The sequence below is a fragment of the Miscanthus floridulus genome, chromosome 17, assembly GCF_019320115.1.
Source record: "Miscanthus floridulus cultivar M001 chromosome 17, ASM1932011v1, whole genome shotgun sequence".
Classification (NCBI taxonomy): domain Eukaryota; kingdom Viridiplantae; phylum Streptophyta; class Magnoliopsida; order Poales; family Poaceae; genus Miscanthus; species Miscanthus floridulus.
The window spans coordinates 80,980,505-80,996,144 of NC_089596.1; the positions used below are offsets into that span (position 1 = coordinate 80,980,505).

The window sequence follows — 15,640 nt, forward strand, 5'->3', positions numbered from 1 at the left end:
AGTAGACACTACATGTCCTAAGTAGACTACCATAAAAATTTCACACCATTTGAGCAAGAATAAAAGCCTACACAAAAATGATAAGCCATAATGGCTTAAAATGGCATAATTAGGAAACCCTAATGAAAAGTGTCAAGCAACAGATTTCATATTTTTCCTAGCATCTATAAGGTACCAAGATACTACCTACCAAGTTTCATGGCCATAGGATTCATAGATTAATTACTAAAATTTACACAAGAATCATCCAATGATAAAAGGAAAATCTATAACTCAAAAACTACACATGCAATGACTCTTAAATTTTAACCAGAGCTTCTACTATACAAGACTAGCTTACCCACAAAATTTCATAATTTTTGGATCACAGAAACTCAAGATATGATTTAAACAAGTTTGCATGCATTCAAAAACACTTTTCAAGTTCCTATTTAATTCACCCAAAATTTCTACCTACTGTGCTCAAGATATATTTTTATTAAATACTAGACCTCACAGAGAGTCTAACAAAATTGGAACCAATTTGGATCTACATAACAGGAGATACAAAAATATCAAATAAGCAATCAAAACTGTATTTTTGAACTATCCTTAAGAACAACAGCCACTGACATGTGGGACCCGGCTATCAGCCGACCCCACTGGTCAGCGACAGAAAAGCAGAGGAGGCGGCTGCGACGCGCGGAAGACGGCGTAGCTCGCCGACGGTGACCTCACCGGCGACGAGAACGGCACCAACGTGACCGCCTAGACCTACTGCGTCGATTGGCACCCTAACCGCAAACCCTACCGACCTCTAGGTACCCCGGCCTCGAAGCTCAGCGGCTCGGCCATGGCGCACGGCGGCGCGTGGCCGTGTTCCGGCCTGGCTGGACCGGCGTGGGTGGTGACATCATCACCCGAGCGTCAGCGCATGACGGGGAAGACGAGACGCGGGCTAAGGATGGAGGAGTGGTGCGGTGCTGCGCTGGCCGCGGTGAGCGCCATCTCCGGCGAGGGTGCGATGGTGCAGGAACGCCGACAGCGGCCTCACCTGAGGTCGAATGACCGCGTGGAGATGACGACGAGCAAGAGGGGATCACGGTGGAGCTTCGGTGAAGGTGTAGTGCGCGTTTTCGTGGTGGTGAGTGCGCGGGAGCTTGACAGAGCTCTCGGCGGCAATGGAGGAGCGGTGGTGCGCTGTTGCTGCGAGCGGTTGAAGGCGAAGAAAGGAAAATTGGGCCGACGAGCAGGTCGGGCAGGCGCGTGGGTGGGTTCATGTAGTGGCCGGCCACGCCAGGGCGTCCGCGGCGCGTGGCAGCGCGCTCAGGCGACCGGCGACGCGCGGCGTACACGCGGCCGTCGAGTTCTGAACCGGTCGGGTCACTGTAGGTGTCTGAACTTTCGTTTCAGTTTCGACAATACCGACTGACAGGTGAACTTCAACGATGATTATCTCCTAAACCGTGTTGATTTAGCTCGTGGTATAATTAACAAAGTTGTTCATCTATATGCGAACTACAATCTTTACAATTGGAGCTCGAGCTGTTTGGGCTTGGTTTGTGAGATACAGTGCTCCAAACATCAGCTCAAGAAACTGAAAATTGGTTTATGACTTAGAAAATTTTCAGGGTTTCAAAATAGATCTCAATCTAACTTGTGGGGCCCTTTAGAGCATGTTGTGCACATTTTCAAGACTTGACTTCTAAACAAAGTTTGTTCCTTATAAAATTCTCTACATCTTTGCTTTAGGTTGCTCAGACATGCAAATATCCTAAGCCACACTTTTTAAACAGTCAAACAAAAAGGTTCAGGGGTCAAATTTGGTCAAACCATGACTTGTAAACCTAATTAGTTAAAATGATCAACATGAACATTGTTCCTAATGACATTCTAAGTGTAACTAAGTTACTTAGGATGATTATTAGCCACACCACACATTGGTCACACAAGAATCAAGCAAGGTGTGTACTGAAACAATGAAAAACACATGAAATGTTACAACTGTTTCATAGTCATGTTTCACTTGTTTCATGATTGGGTTGCATAGCACTAACTAACCTTGTTTCACTAAGTGAGTGGCACATGTTGCACTTAAGTGTTCACACTTTACATTTCATAAAAGAACAACACACATGAAATATACAAAATGTTGCAGTGTTTCGAAATTATGTTTCATGTGCTATAAGTTCACGAAGGGATGCATGATGCTCATGTTCATGAAATGCAGTGCAAGTGTGGAAGCTAAACACCTAGGGTGTTACACTAGCTTTCAAACATCATGAGTTTCAAGTATAACTAGAATGAGGAGGTCCTTGCATAGTTTCATACCACATACTTCTATGACCAGACCTCTAATGAGATTCACTGGATGACTGATGGTCAGCACTACCCAGTCAACTTTGTCACTTTCAGCCGAATTCTTAGGGAGGAGCATAGATGTTACACTTACATTCATGATGAGCCTCGTGCTGAGATCCATGAGATCAGCTACATGTGGAGAGATAGAAAGATTGCAGATGGCAAGAGGAGTGGTCTACACAGCTTCTATTACATCCTCAACAACCTCATCAGGAACGCCACCAACCCAAAGGATGGAGCATCCTCAAATATTAATGGCTTTGTGAGAAATGTGTTGGCTAGATTTGCTCTAGGTAGGGACAGGTTCAATGTCCCTGGATTCATATGGACTGAGTTGAGATTTGTAGTGGAGGATAGGAGGAGGGGTCTACCCTATGCCCCTTACCTCATGTTCATGATTGAGAGGGTCACTAGATTTTATTTTCTGAAGGATGGGATGCATACCGTCTACAAAATTGAGCAGACCCAGCCAGCTATAGCTACTCAAGGAGCGGGGAGCTCTTATGCTTGTGTAGATATCCCTGAGTCTTCCTGCTCTAGGTCTCACCAAGGAGGCAAGATGAAAAAGTTTGGCAAGTGGTTGAAGGCAATCTTTGGCAAATGCACCTATGCAGCTAACAGAACATATGAGACACAGCTTGAGCAGCGTCAACAGCTTGGACAAGACCTTCACCACTTCCTCCTATTCCACCTCCTCCATAGTATGACCTTCTGAGTCTCTCCAACATAGATTCAAATGATAAGGAGGAGGAGGAGCAGCAGGGACGAGCGGCAGATTGGGATGAGACCCTAGAGGGATACCATCAGTGATAGGAGCTAAGGCGTTCCACTCGCTACAGGAAGTGATGATATTGATTGGATGGACATCCAGGGAGATGATGAGTAAGTGTTGATCTTTCTTCTCTTCTTCTCTTTTTGGTGCTTTATGCCAAAGGGGGGAAATTAGAGGGGTCAACATCTTTTCGACGCCATGGTCAGTAGCTGTGTTTTCTATCCTATTCGATGAGTGTTAGTCCTCGCTAGGTGGAAAGTTTGAGAGTCGTTCAAAACTCTAAATTGTGAAATAATGCTACTATTTGACTCTTTGTGTATCGAGTATAGACATGCATCATTTGTGTGGATTAGAAGTCATCTTATTGTGCTAGGTTGCATTTTTTATCTGAACTAGCTATGTGGTGCTTGACTTTGTCTTGCTTGTATAGTTAGTTGCGCACTGCCGCACAGCAGAAAGCACATGTGTGCATAAACTATTATTTGCATCACGTTTTACATACCTAACACAGTATGTATCACCCCACAGGAGCATGGATGTAGGGGGAGCCCCATCACTTTCACTAAAATGTGAATCTTGGCTTCTTATGCCAATTTAAGAATTCAATTCTCTATTCACATACTTAGGGGGAGGCTCTACACCCATGGCTCGAAAATCTCAGTATTTATTTCACATCTTTTGTTAGCTCTAATTGGGTTGTCATTAATCACCAAAAAGAGGGAGATTGAAAGTGCAATCAAGCCCTAATTATGGGTTTTGGTGATAATGACCACGCAATTAGAGAACTAATGAGATTTATCGAGACGACAAGCAGGGAATTTATCTTCGATGATGCTACACGAAATGGAGGAGCCCCCAATTACAAATATAGATGGCTTCAAACTCAAAAGAGGTTTGAGATTCTTTTATATCTTGAATTTGAGTATAGGAAAAGTCGTACTATACAGGGGGACACAATGCTTAAGCTAATATGTGCTACCAAGTGCTCAAACAACCTCAAGCATCCTCAGATTCACAGCCAAGACAGTCTATACTTCACTATTACCCTTATTGTCTTGCAGGGTGCGAGCTCCGACTCGCCCGACCCCTTGGGTGCGAGCATCGGTTCACTCGACCCTTTGGTCGTGGGCTTCGGTTCGCCCGACCCTTTGGTCACAGGCTCCGTCTTGCCCGACCCCAAGGTCGCGGGCTCTGGCCCGCCCGACCCTTTGGTCGTAGGCTCCATCTCGTCCAACCCCAAGGTATACCTCAACGGTAAGCGGAATGAACCAACCTGCTCTCTTCCTCCTTACTTTAGCCATTTGTAACCACCTCTTGCAGCGAGTAAAATCACCCCTCATCTTAAGAGTTCACTCTCTTGACTTGAGAATGAGGTAGGGTTGCAAATCCCTAAGCCTTAGTGGTATACCTCAACAATTTGGACATAGGCAAGCCTTGGTGGTGAGCTGAACCACGGGATAAATCCTTGTGTCATCTTTTGCTTGTGTTGCTTCACTTGTGTTCTTATTGTTGTTGAGGTGATTTCTAGAATTGAGGCCGATCTACTTGTGTGTGGTGTTCCCACCACTTTTAGCTGTCAATCTGTCATCTACCACCCTGTAAGAAGCTAAGGAATTTATCCTATCTAAACTTCGTTGGGTAGATTTTGAACTGTGAACTAATCTCTCCTGCAGGTATGGCAGTGTCGCACTTACAGAGCAGTAGTCCCGCGAGTGAATTTGATTTTGGTTTAAGTTGAATTTTTACAGGCCTATTCAATTCCCCTCTAGGCGTACCAGAGATTCTATAGGCACGGGCCGCCATGATGCGGACCGGCCAACGACAGCACGTAGGGGGGCACGGATCAGGGCACAGCGACGCGATGCGTGCGGGGCACGACACGGGGCGCGGCGGCATGCGCGGGGCACTGGATCTAGCCGAGAGGCCAACGGTGGGCGCGCGGGGCATGAGCCGCCGTGGGGTGCATAAGCGGGGCACAAGCCGTCCGGCGGTGCGCGCGATAACAAGGCGCGGCACGCATGAGGGCACCGGATCTGGCCAGGAGGCCGCCAGTGGGTGGCGCGCGTGCGGCCACAGGCCGCGGATGTCACCGTGAGTGAGTGTGGAGGGGGGAATGAGATGGCAGAGAGTACTCATCATGGGGCGCGCGCGGAGGAAGCAGGCAGGCACCGTGGGGCACAGGCTCGACGGAGAAGGACACGGCGGAGGAAGCAGGCAGCGGCGGCGATGATGGTTGCGGAAGAGTGAGGCAGAGGTAGCCGTTACTTAGAAAAAAATGTTTCTCGGTGTGTTATGTAGGGGGAAATTTACACCGGTGGTTTTAGCAAATAACCGCTAGTGTTAATTATTTACACTGGCGGTTTTCATAATTTGACGCCAGCAGAAATAGGAAAATAAAATAAATAAAATAGGAAAACAAAAATAAAAAATAGGAAAACAAAAAAAGGTGTCCCAACCGGGAATCAAACCAACAACCTGAGTATTACATGTCTCAAATGTTACCACAACACTATACATCTGAGTTCGACATAGTTGGTTTTGGAATTGTTTTAACCACAAAATCATTTCAAGAAATGACAGCTTCGAGCTTGATTTTGAGACACTAAATGATTTTTACTAAAAAAATCATGAAAATAAAAGTTGTAGAACTCATCAAGATCTACAACCTTTTTTGGTCATCTTTTCATATCACTAAATTTGAACAATTTAAATTTTAAATTTCAAGAAATGACAACTTCAAACAAGAATTTGACATACCAAAAGATTTGAACTAAAAAAGTCATCAACATAAAAGTTATAGTACTGATCGAGCTCTACAACTTTTATTTTCATTTTAGATCATCTACTGTCCTAAAATTCAATTTGAAATTTTAAAATTCAAATTTTCAATTTTTCAAATATATTTTTTATTTTTTCTAAAGTAGCAAATATAGAATTATATATATATCAGCAAAATGTATATATATATATATATATTTATACATACACAGAATATATAAAAATATTTTATACATTTTGAATTTGAATGGAATACATAAAAAGAATCGAAAATTAAAATGGAAAAATATGTTTACAAGCGGTGGCTAAAACAAACCGCCTATGAAAATCATTTGTCCTGGCAGTTGATATAATAAAACGCCTGTGAAAATCATTTGTACAGATGGTTTCTAAGCCCAACCGTCTATACAAATGCATGCTATATAAGTCCACGCGCTGAGAGCCTCTGAAAATTTGAAGTCTGGTGGCGCATTTCTTCTTCCCCGAGACACCGTTAGGCTACCGAAATTTGCCATCGCCGCCGCGCCGTGCCGCCCCAAACCTCGCTGTCCCTGCCTGCACCGCACACCATCCCACCCCACACCTCGCCGTCCCCGCCTGCGCCGCTGGAGCCCGCCTCGAAGCCCTGCCGTCTCGGCCAGAGCCTCGCCGTCGTGGAGGTCTGCAGTCTCGCCAGAGCCTGCCTCGGAGCCTCGCCCGCCTTGGAGGTAGGCCATCTCGACCGGAGCCCTGCCTGCCTCAGAACCACGTCGAAGCCCTACCATCTCAGAGCTCCATAGTCTCATCAGAGCCCGCCTCAGAGCCCTGCCCGCCTCAGAGCCACGCCGTCTCAGCTAGAGCCCTGCCCGCCTCGAAGCCACGCCATCTTGGAGCTCCGCAGTCTCGTCGTCGCAACCTATAGAGGTGGCAGCTAAGTATCGAAACGCCATCAGTTTCCTTGTTAGGGACAATCTTGACATCACAATCTCTCATTGGAAACTAGTGCCAAAGAAAACAAAAAAGAACTTGTGGAAAAAGTTGAGAACAAGGTTTATTTTTAGAGTTGATTCATGAGCCGTCGCTAAGGAGTACGCAATGAGGTAGTTTGCAATTAGCTTTCATAACTGGAGGTCTGAATTGAATACCAAGTTCATGAAGAAAGTGTTGGAAGCAACAAAGAAGTACCTGAAAATTACAACAGCTAAGTGGAAGACCTTTGTTGAGCAGAAGACATCAGACGAGTTCCTATCTAAGAGTCAAGCCAATAGTGAACTTGCAAAGAAGAACATATACCACCACCACCTTGGCACTAGTGGTTACCAGCGTGCGATTCCCAAATGGAGGGCAGAAGAAGCTGCAACAAAGGCGACAGGGTTACCAGTGATGTTTGAGGAGGTACCAGAAAGGCAGGTAACTGGCTTTGTGCGTGGAAACCACAAGAAAGTGAGTCTAGTTTGTCGTGGCCAGATCCAATGACCGATGAAGCAGCCAAGAACATTTTGGTCGTGGCAGCTAAGCAGAATGAAGGATCATTCAAGCCATCAAGAGAGAGGGACACCCTTCGTGTTGGTCTAGGTAACCCAGAGCACCCCGATCGTGTGCGAGGCATCATGTCTTGGTTGGACTAGAAGGAAGGATTTCCTAAGCATGCCGATATGTACAGAAAACGTGACCGCTACAAGAAAGCTATGAGAGATATTTTTAAGGAGGAGGCTAAGCAAGAAATAAAATAGATGTTGGTTGAAATCATGGCCAAACCTGATTATGAGATAAGGCAACAATTGGCTAGTGTTTTGTCAAGTCAACAAGTGCCCACAATGTAGTTGCCATAGATGATCACACAGGCCCCACAAATGCAGATGGTCATCATGCAACCCACGGATTCTCCAATAGTTCCAAGCAGTATTGGATCTACGACAAATAGGGAGCACTATGCAGTTGATGACATCGTCGCACCGACAGCTCGCTCCCTAGTTATATCATATGGTATCACCAATGTTCCGTACAATAGGTTGCCACCGGTTGGTGATCCCAGGCTGCAACTATCACAACAAGAAAATGCCAGAGGAGCACTATAGGGTAGAAGTGTTGACAGTTGTGGAAGGACATAGGGAAGACTTCCTAGACATCCCCACTCCTGATAGTGTCAAGAAACTCAATCAAGCTATCAACGAGTTCATCTTATGGCCTCGACGGGACAATAGGTTGAATGATCCTATTCCATCGATGCCATTTTTTGGAATGGATGATGAAGGAGGGTTCTCACATGCAACCTCACCATCTCATACCCCTTTAGAGCCTGAACCTAACCCAGCATCTCCAAACCCACCATCTCGTAACGCACCACCATCACCAATACCGAACCCACCATCAGCATTTAGCCTCCACACCATCTCAAAGCCTCTACCTAACCCACCACCATCGACAACCTTGAATACACCATCATCCCCGAGCAAGAAGGATGCCTCGTCGGAACCTAAAGGCCATGTAGCTAAAGGAAACCCTAAGTCTGTGCCAAAAATGGTTACACCCATCGGTGAGACATCTTCACCAGCGGTCATGAATAAGTGGATGGCCGGATTGACAAGGAGACCAGTCACACGTGGCAGTGAAAAAACTACCAAGTCCGCCTCCAACAAGATCACCATGCAAAAGCCAACGAGAGAGGATTACGATAATGTCCCCACCAATAAATATGTGCCAGGCAGGCCTCTACTCTAGTGGTGCGAACTCCGTTGTGTTTCACGTACGATGAAGAGGTTGCATGACTGTTATATGAGAGCATCTTCGGTTGGGATCAATGCCTTCAGTGTGGTTGTACCACCACTAACTTTTATCAGTGGCCCTGGCAAGGTTATGGTTGACTTCGAGGACATTTGGTTGATGTTTCGCCTTCGCAATCTCAGCGTCCAGCTCATGACCGTGTGGTGCCTATAAGTGTCGCTCGTACATAATTATGTTTTATTACTAATATAATGTTAGGGCATATGAAGTATCTGATAAAGTCGTGCGCTTTACAGAATGCAACAAGCCGACCAGGAGATGCGTTTCACTGAGGATCCATTTCTTCACAAGGGGAAAAGGTTGGGTATCTCAACCCGTTAAGAATAAGCGAGAACGAGCACACAGTTGTTATGGGTCCTGATCACGACAAGTTTGTGGGCAAGAGCGAGGCTGAAATAGCAAAAATTAGAGTGGAGGAGCAAGACAAGCAGGAAACTGCAGTGGCCACCTACATAGGAAACGTGTTTCTTCAATACCAAGACAGGAGAATTATATGTGCACCATATATGTTCAAGTATGTGTTGGTCGTAAACTCCCTTAATAATTTTTATTTACAAAGTTCTTACTGTCTTAACACATGGCTTCATTGAATCCGTGCAGGGACCATTGGGTCTGTATGTACATCTAGCTCTACCATGCATTGGTCCTTGACTCCGCAGATTTCCCATAGAGCAGTTATCAAAAATTCATCGATATTTTACAACAGTAAGTCGAGATTTGCATGCATGCTTTTCCACATTTCTATATTATCTACGAGAACTTGGATATGACTGGTTGAATTCATTCGATCTCTGTAGGGCATACAAGTTCTATAAGTTCAAGGATGGACGGTACGATTTAAAAAAAGCCAAAAAACCGCTACATGTGCGGAGTAACTATCCGGTAAATTTTAAATAAGCATACATATATTTGTTTTCCATGTTTGTACACGTAGCAACTATGTAGTAACCAAATGCCAACTCTTATATATATAGTGCCACAAGCAACCACCAGGATCGGTGCACTATGGGTACTATGTGTGCGAGTTTCTTAGAGAAAACGGGAGATACACCAACAACCCTAGAAAAGTAAGTAATAGCCATATGTCAAGTTTTGTCACTACTGATGCCTTCTCCGTATTGGTTAGTTGTAAATGTATGATGACTTATTATATTTTGCAGGTATACAAGTGTGATCCCACGATTAGGCGCCTCCAGAATAAAGAGTTCATGAACATTTGCGAGGACTTTAGCCGGTTCATCATGAAAGAAATAATTCACTTCAATGGGAAGTATTTTGATCCAGAGTCGAAATTAGCTCGACCACAGTATCGAGATCTCATAGATATTGCCAGGCTAGAGCTAAACCACGAGGATTATTAGAGTACGTCATGGGACCGAGCTAGCTATGAGTGGAAGAAACTTTGTTTTATGTATACCTTATTAGCGTGTGATGACTTTGGTAGACTGCAACAAATATTGCTTTTTTCATGCGACAAATTTATGTCAACCGCCTGTACTAAAAAAAGTTACACTGGCGGTTGACTTAAATGAACCGTCAGTGAAAATTCTTTAACACTGGTGGATTGTTTACTTCAACAGCCAGTGTAAATATTATTATCACTTGCAGTTGTTTTAGAGGATCCGCCGGTACAATTATATTAACACAAGCACATCTTAACTAATCGTCTGTAGTATTTTTATTTTCCAGTGGCCTTTAGAAATGCCTCCGGAACCACCGGTGTTCCAGTGTACTAGTGTACGGTCAGCTGTGAACATCAAATATTAGTTTATATAAGATTTGTCTATGTCGACAATATTATATCATAGATAGCCACCCTGTGCCATATCCATATACCATAACATCTATAGTCCATGTGAGGTTAACATGTGTGTTAGATGCCGCAAAATAGTAGTTGGCTTTTATCTTTCCTCGTGTTTTATCTACTACCATACAAGAAAACTTATAATATAGACAGTTTTTTAGTTAGGTGATCTGTATTGTTAGAGCCTCTCTGTCACATAAGAGGAAAAGAAAAGGACAATTAGACGGCAACAAGTGATTGAATGAGAGACAGGGTAGTGATTGGGGAACAGGATAACAGATCGTGGTGGGTGGGATAGGGATAAGGACAATTAGGGTCCCTATCCAAATGTGTGGATCGCAATTCACAACTGCACAACACGAGCAATGAGCAGCATGCAGCAACTGTACTTGGTAAATGAATCAATTTTTCCCCACGGTTGAATCTGTCCTATAAACAGGGAGGGTCCTGGCACTGGCTGTGGCGGGGCAAAGGTGACCGGCCGGAAGCACACACGGCACTGAAGCAAGACTGCTTGCACGGAGAGATCGAGCAGCTATGGGAGGCAACAAGGGCAGCCGCAGCGCACTTGCTGTGCTCCTGGTCCTGGTGGTGGCCTTGGGCTTCTTCGCCGGGCAGTCCTCGGCACGTAGCTGGATTGACTTCGCCAGTCTCATCCAAGGAGGTATCATCTCTAAGCATTGATCCACATCTTCATAAAACAAAAATGCTGATCCATCTGCCGATCTATTCAGTCTTCTGAAACGCTTTCCTTTGTCATACGTGTTGGCCAGGAGCGGCGGCGGAATCGCAGGACGAACTCTGCAAGGAGTGCGACTGTCCCTTAACCGGTGGCTGCGTGTGCTACGACACCTTTGCTTCGTGCCCCAGCTTCTGCTCTGGTTGCTGGTGCTCTAAGCAGAAGAGTGAATGCCAATGCGTTAACTATGTCGAGAAGAATTGGTGTGCACCACCAACGCCAACGGTGCAGAAGAAACCGGTCACCTATGCCCTCTACTGACCAGCGCGTTCCTCCCGGCCGGCCACCTAGCGACCTAGCGTTGCGCCCGGCTGGGCTGTACGCCCGTGTCGATTGGATGCCGACCGAAGTTAGTACACGTGTACTTTTGCTTTGGTTTTGGTCATAAATAAACAGCTTCAGCTCATCCATCATGTGCGTCTGTGTTCTTGAGAGTGGAGGGTTCAATAAAGCATGCATCATGTGTATCTCTCCGATCCTCTAGTCTATGCTAATCTTATTCAGATCGCTAGCATAGTGATATAGTATTATCCTAAATGATAAACCATAAGTAGTTTGTCGCTTACCATTTAGCTATTATTCAGCCTAAGCGGACACTTAAAGCGACAAAACGGTTGTTTAGATGGGATAAATAACCGATTACAAAGAAACAACGGATCACTGTGTAGCATTTAAAAGGTACACAAACAAGCTAAACGATTGTTTAGGCGAACATCGATCGACGTAAAGTAAAACCGTTGCAGTACTCCTCAATACATGTGTGTAGCTCGATGCAAGGAAGAAAAACTGAAAATTGCTTAGTGTTCAGTTTCTGTGTTAAGGAAGAAACTTTTTTTTTTGTTTCTTTTAAGCACGCACACAAGCTATCGCGTGATAGCTGTAGCTCGTGCTCGTGGCAGAGCTCGCGACCTTTCGGGGCCTGCCATCTGCGTGCGGATGGACTAAGATCCTGTTTGGGAGGACTTCTGTGGTTCCGGCTCCGCGCTACAATAACCGGCGAAGCCGAAGTTAAAGACAAATTCAGCTCCACGTTGGTTTGAGGAAGAGATAGAAAAGTGGCTCCATACTATAGTGCTCGATATAGTGAATTTGGAGCCGGACCGAAGCACTGATGAGCCAATGCCAAATGACCCCTAATTAGCGTGGTTCAACGTTGGTTTATTAGGGCACTCCTAATGCATCGTTTCTTTGCCATTAATTACTCTGCAACGTTGGCATTTTTATGACACAGGTCGCGCTGCAACTCGCGGCCTAGTCATGGCCTCAGCATGTTGCTGCATCCATGCACGCACCACACCATGTGTCGTTGGCTGCCAAGGCCACGCATTTGCACGACCACACATCAACAATCCCCGAGTGCCACGCATGCGAGCACAAGCACCAGCACGACGTAGACTGCCACGAGATGTCGAGGTGGCGGACTCTTCTATCAAACGCTTGGTGAAGTGGGACTACTTTGAAGTGTGTGCTCCTCGGCCCAAAACCAACGCTACCTGAATATTGCAAGGAAACGCTTCTCGAAGGCCGTCCGTTCGTCCGGACGGATCCCGCACTTGTCCACGCCATCCCCGCCCACGTAGCCTGTTCGTTCTGCCCATGGGATAGACCCCGCCCTCGTCCGCCCATGGGATAGACCCCGCCCTCGTCCATGCCGCTCCTGCTTACGCCCTCATAGCCCGCCTGTGCCGCGCACAGCGCGTCGCGGCCGCGCTCCATCTGTATGCCTCTGCCTCTGCCGAGATCCGTACCGTCAACGGACTTCACATCGGCGACCTCCGTGCCACTCCGCAGCTTCGAGCTCTGCGCCGCGTCAACGAGCCTCCATTCGTCCAACAAGCAAGTAGATGCTACGCTGAAAGCGCATGTTGCACTAGTATATTTCAAGTGTTTTTGATGTTTCAGAGCTACGTTGCAAGTGTTGTATATCAATGTTGTAAAAGTAAATCGGGATGTTGCACATGTTATAATGGCTATACACGTATATTTCAAGTGTATGTTTCAAATGTTTTATCTGTTCCAGACGAATGTTGTAAGTGTTTTGTCTTGCAAAAGTAGATATGGATGTTGCATACGCATGCACATTGCAGACATATGTTTCAGTGTGTTCTTAGGTGTTTCATATGTATGTTTGCAACTGTTTCGTCTGGATGTTGCATATGTTGCAATGGTTTTCAAATATTTTTCAGACGTTTTCGTAAGTGTTTCAGACACTCGTTTCAAAGTGTTTCATCTATCTTCTTTTGTATGTTGACCGTTACATCTGGATGTTTTTAAAGTAGATCGGAGATCGCACATGGGATGCTCGTGAGAAACGATCAACGGACGACATCCGGGGCGGCGTGGACGACGTCTAGGCGGCGCTAGCTCATTGCTGGTGCGCTCCCTCACGAGCTCGATGCCGTAGGCGCTCCTTCAACGGGGAGCGTCCGGATGGCAGCGGTCTGATCGGACGTCTGGAGTAGGCGTGGGGTGGTCGACGCGTCGCTGGGCTGTGGGCTCGGACCAGCCGTAGGCTAACCCGCAACGGAGACGACGCGCTCTTGCGTTGCACGTGCGGTCCGGGATCGAAAACAATTACCGGGCCTTCCAAGATGGGCCTAATTCGAGAATGGTATGGGCCCGGTCAATGCCAACTTTGTAAGGTCCAGTTCAAACGGAAACACGAGCAGAAGAGAGTTTGGCAGGAGGCCGGGGAGCTTCTCGTGAAGCACAGGTCCTGTCAGCTGTGCTGTGTCCGTACCCCCTAGTTCCAGCGAACCGCGGAACATTCCGGACCATTTTGGACGTCAGATCGAATTCAATCAAATGGAACCGGTAAATCGTTGTGCACCGTATCTTTGCTTTTTCTTGAGCCGTTTCTGGGGATTTCTGGTCGAGGACTCGGCCACCTATTAAAGATAGAGATGCTCCCGTGCAGCGGACCAGCTTTGCATTGCATATCCCTATCCTTCGCTTTGGTGCTTACCTTCACTAGTAGAGAAATGATCTTTGATCCACTTTAAAATTTGGTTTTAATCCCGGTATTTTTCGCGCCCGGGACTAGAGAAACATTTAGTACCGGTTGGTAGCTCCAACTGGGACTAAAGGTCCTGCCCAACGGCTACTGTGGTAGGTTTTTATTGCAGTGGACCTTTAATCCCGGTTGGAGGTACCAACCGGAACTAAAGGTTAACTTTTACTCCCGGCTGGTCCCTCCAACCGGGAATAAAAATCTACTCCCGGCTGGAGGCTCCGTCCGAGACTAGAAAGGGACATTTAGTCCCGGTTGCTCTCTCCAGCCGGGACTAAAGGTCACCAACCGTCCGACCTGGGCGTATGTATACGGGAGCGAGTCGATCGAGACACTAGTACGTAGGAGTAGCTAGCTGTTCACCGTTTTAAGCTAGCTGTTCACCGGGCACTAGCTAGATGTTCACCGGGCTTAAATCAGCAAAACGTAGGAGTAGCTAGCTGTTCACCGTTTTTAGCTAGCTGTTCACCGGGCTTAAATCAAACGGGCTTAAATCAGCTAGCTGTTCACCGTCAGTACGTGTAAGCCAATAAAACAGTCTGTCTCTGCTAGCTAGCTGCTACACTAGTACGTAGGAGTAAGCCACCGTCAGACACATGCATGCGTATCAATTAGTCCCGGCTGGTATTACCAGCCGGGACTAAATATCTTTTAGTCTCGGGCATTTATAGGAGCCTCGATGGGCCGGCCCAGTACGCAATATGCTGGAATTGCTGGCCAGTCCCACATATTAGCACCACCTTGCTCGCTCAGAAGAGTGAAAGCTAACTTAAAAGCTCAGCTCTCGAACCATGCAGCACGAACTTAAACAGGATCTGCTCTATAGGATTGTACCGCTGATCCTTGACTAAAGGCCCTTCGTACTATAGTTTATACAAAATGTTGAACATTATAAACGCACGTATATTCTAGCAGTGTAGAACGCGTATTCAAAAACCAAAACGAATCATCAATTAAAAATAGAAAAAAAAAGAAAATAGAAATAGAAACAAAAAAAAAGAAAACCTTCAGTTCGGTAGTAGCGTGAAAATAGAAAAAAAAAGAAAATAGAAATAGAAACAAAAAAAACCTGGTAGCAGCGTGAAAATAGAAAAAAAGAAAAATAGAAATAGAAATAGAAACAAAAAAAAGGAAAAAAAACCTTTAGTCCCGGTTGGTATTATTAACCGGGACTAAAGGACCGGTCTACGTGGTCAGGCCGAGAGGCCTCTTTAGCCCCGGTTGATATTACCAACCGGGACTAAAGGTGGACCTTTAGTTCCGGTTGGCCTCTTTAGCCCCGGTTGGTATTACCAACCGGGACTAAAGGTGAACCTTTCGTTCCGAGAGCGAAACCGGGACTAAAGGAGGGGCCTTTTAGTTCTGGATTCGTGCTCCCGGTTTCAAAACCGGGACTAAAAGAGGTTACGAACCGGGAGTAGAGCTAGTTTCTCT

General features: G+C 46.0%; 2 pseudogenes; both read left to right on the forward strand.

The window, feature by feature from the left end:
* Positions 1-2,350: 2,350 nt before the first annotated feature.
* LOC136515847 (uncharacterized) lies at positions 2,351-7,692 on the forward strand (annotated as a pseudogene).
* Positions 7,693-7,701: 9 nt separating this feature from the next.
* LOC136515848 (uncharacterized) lies at positions 7,702-10,014 on the forward strand (annotated as a pseudogene).
* Positions 10,015-15,640: the final 5,626 nt, after the last annotated feature.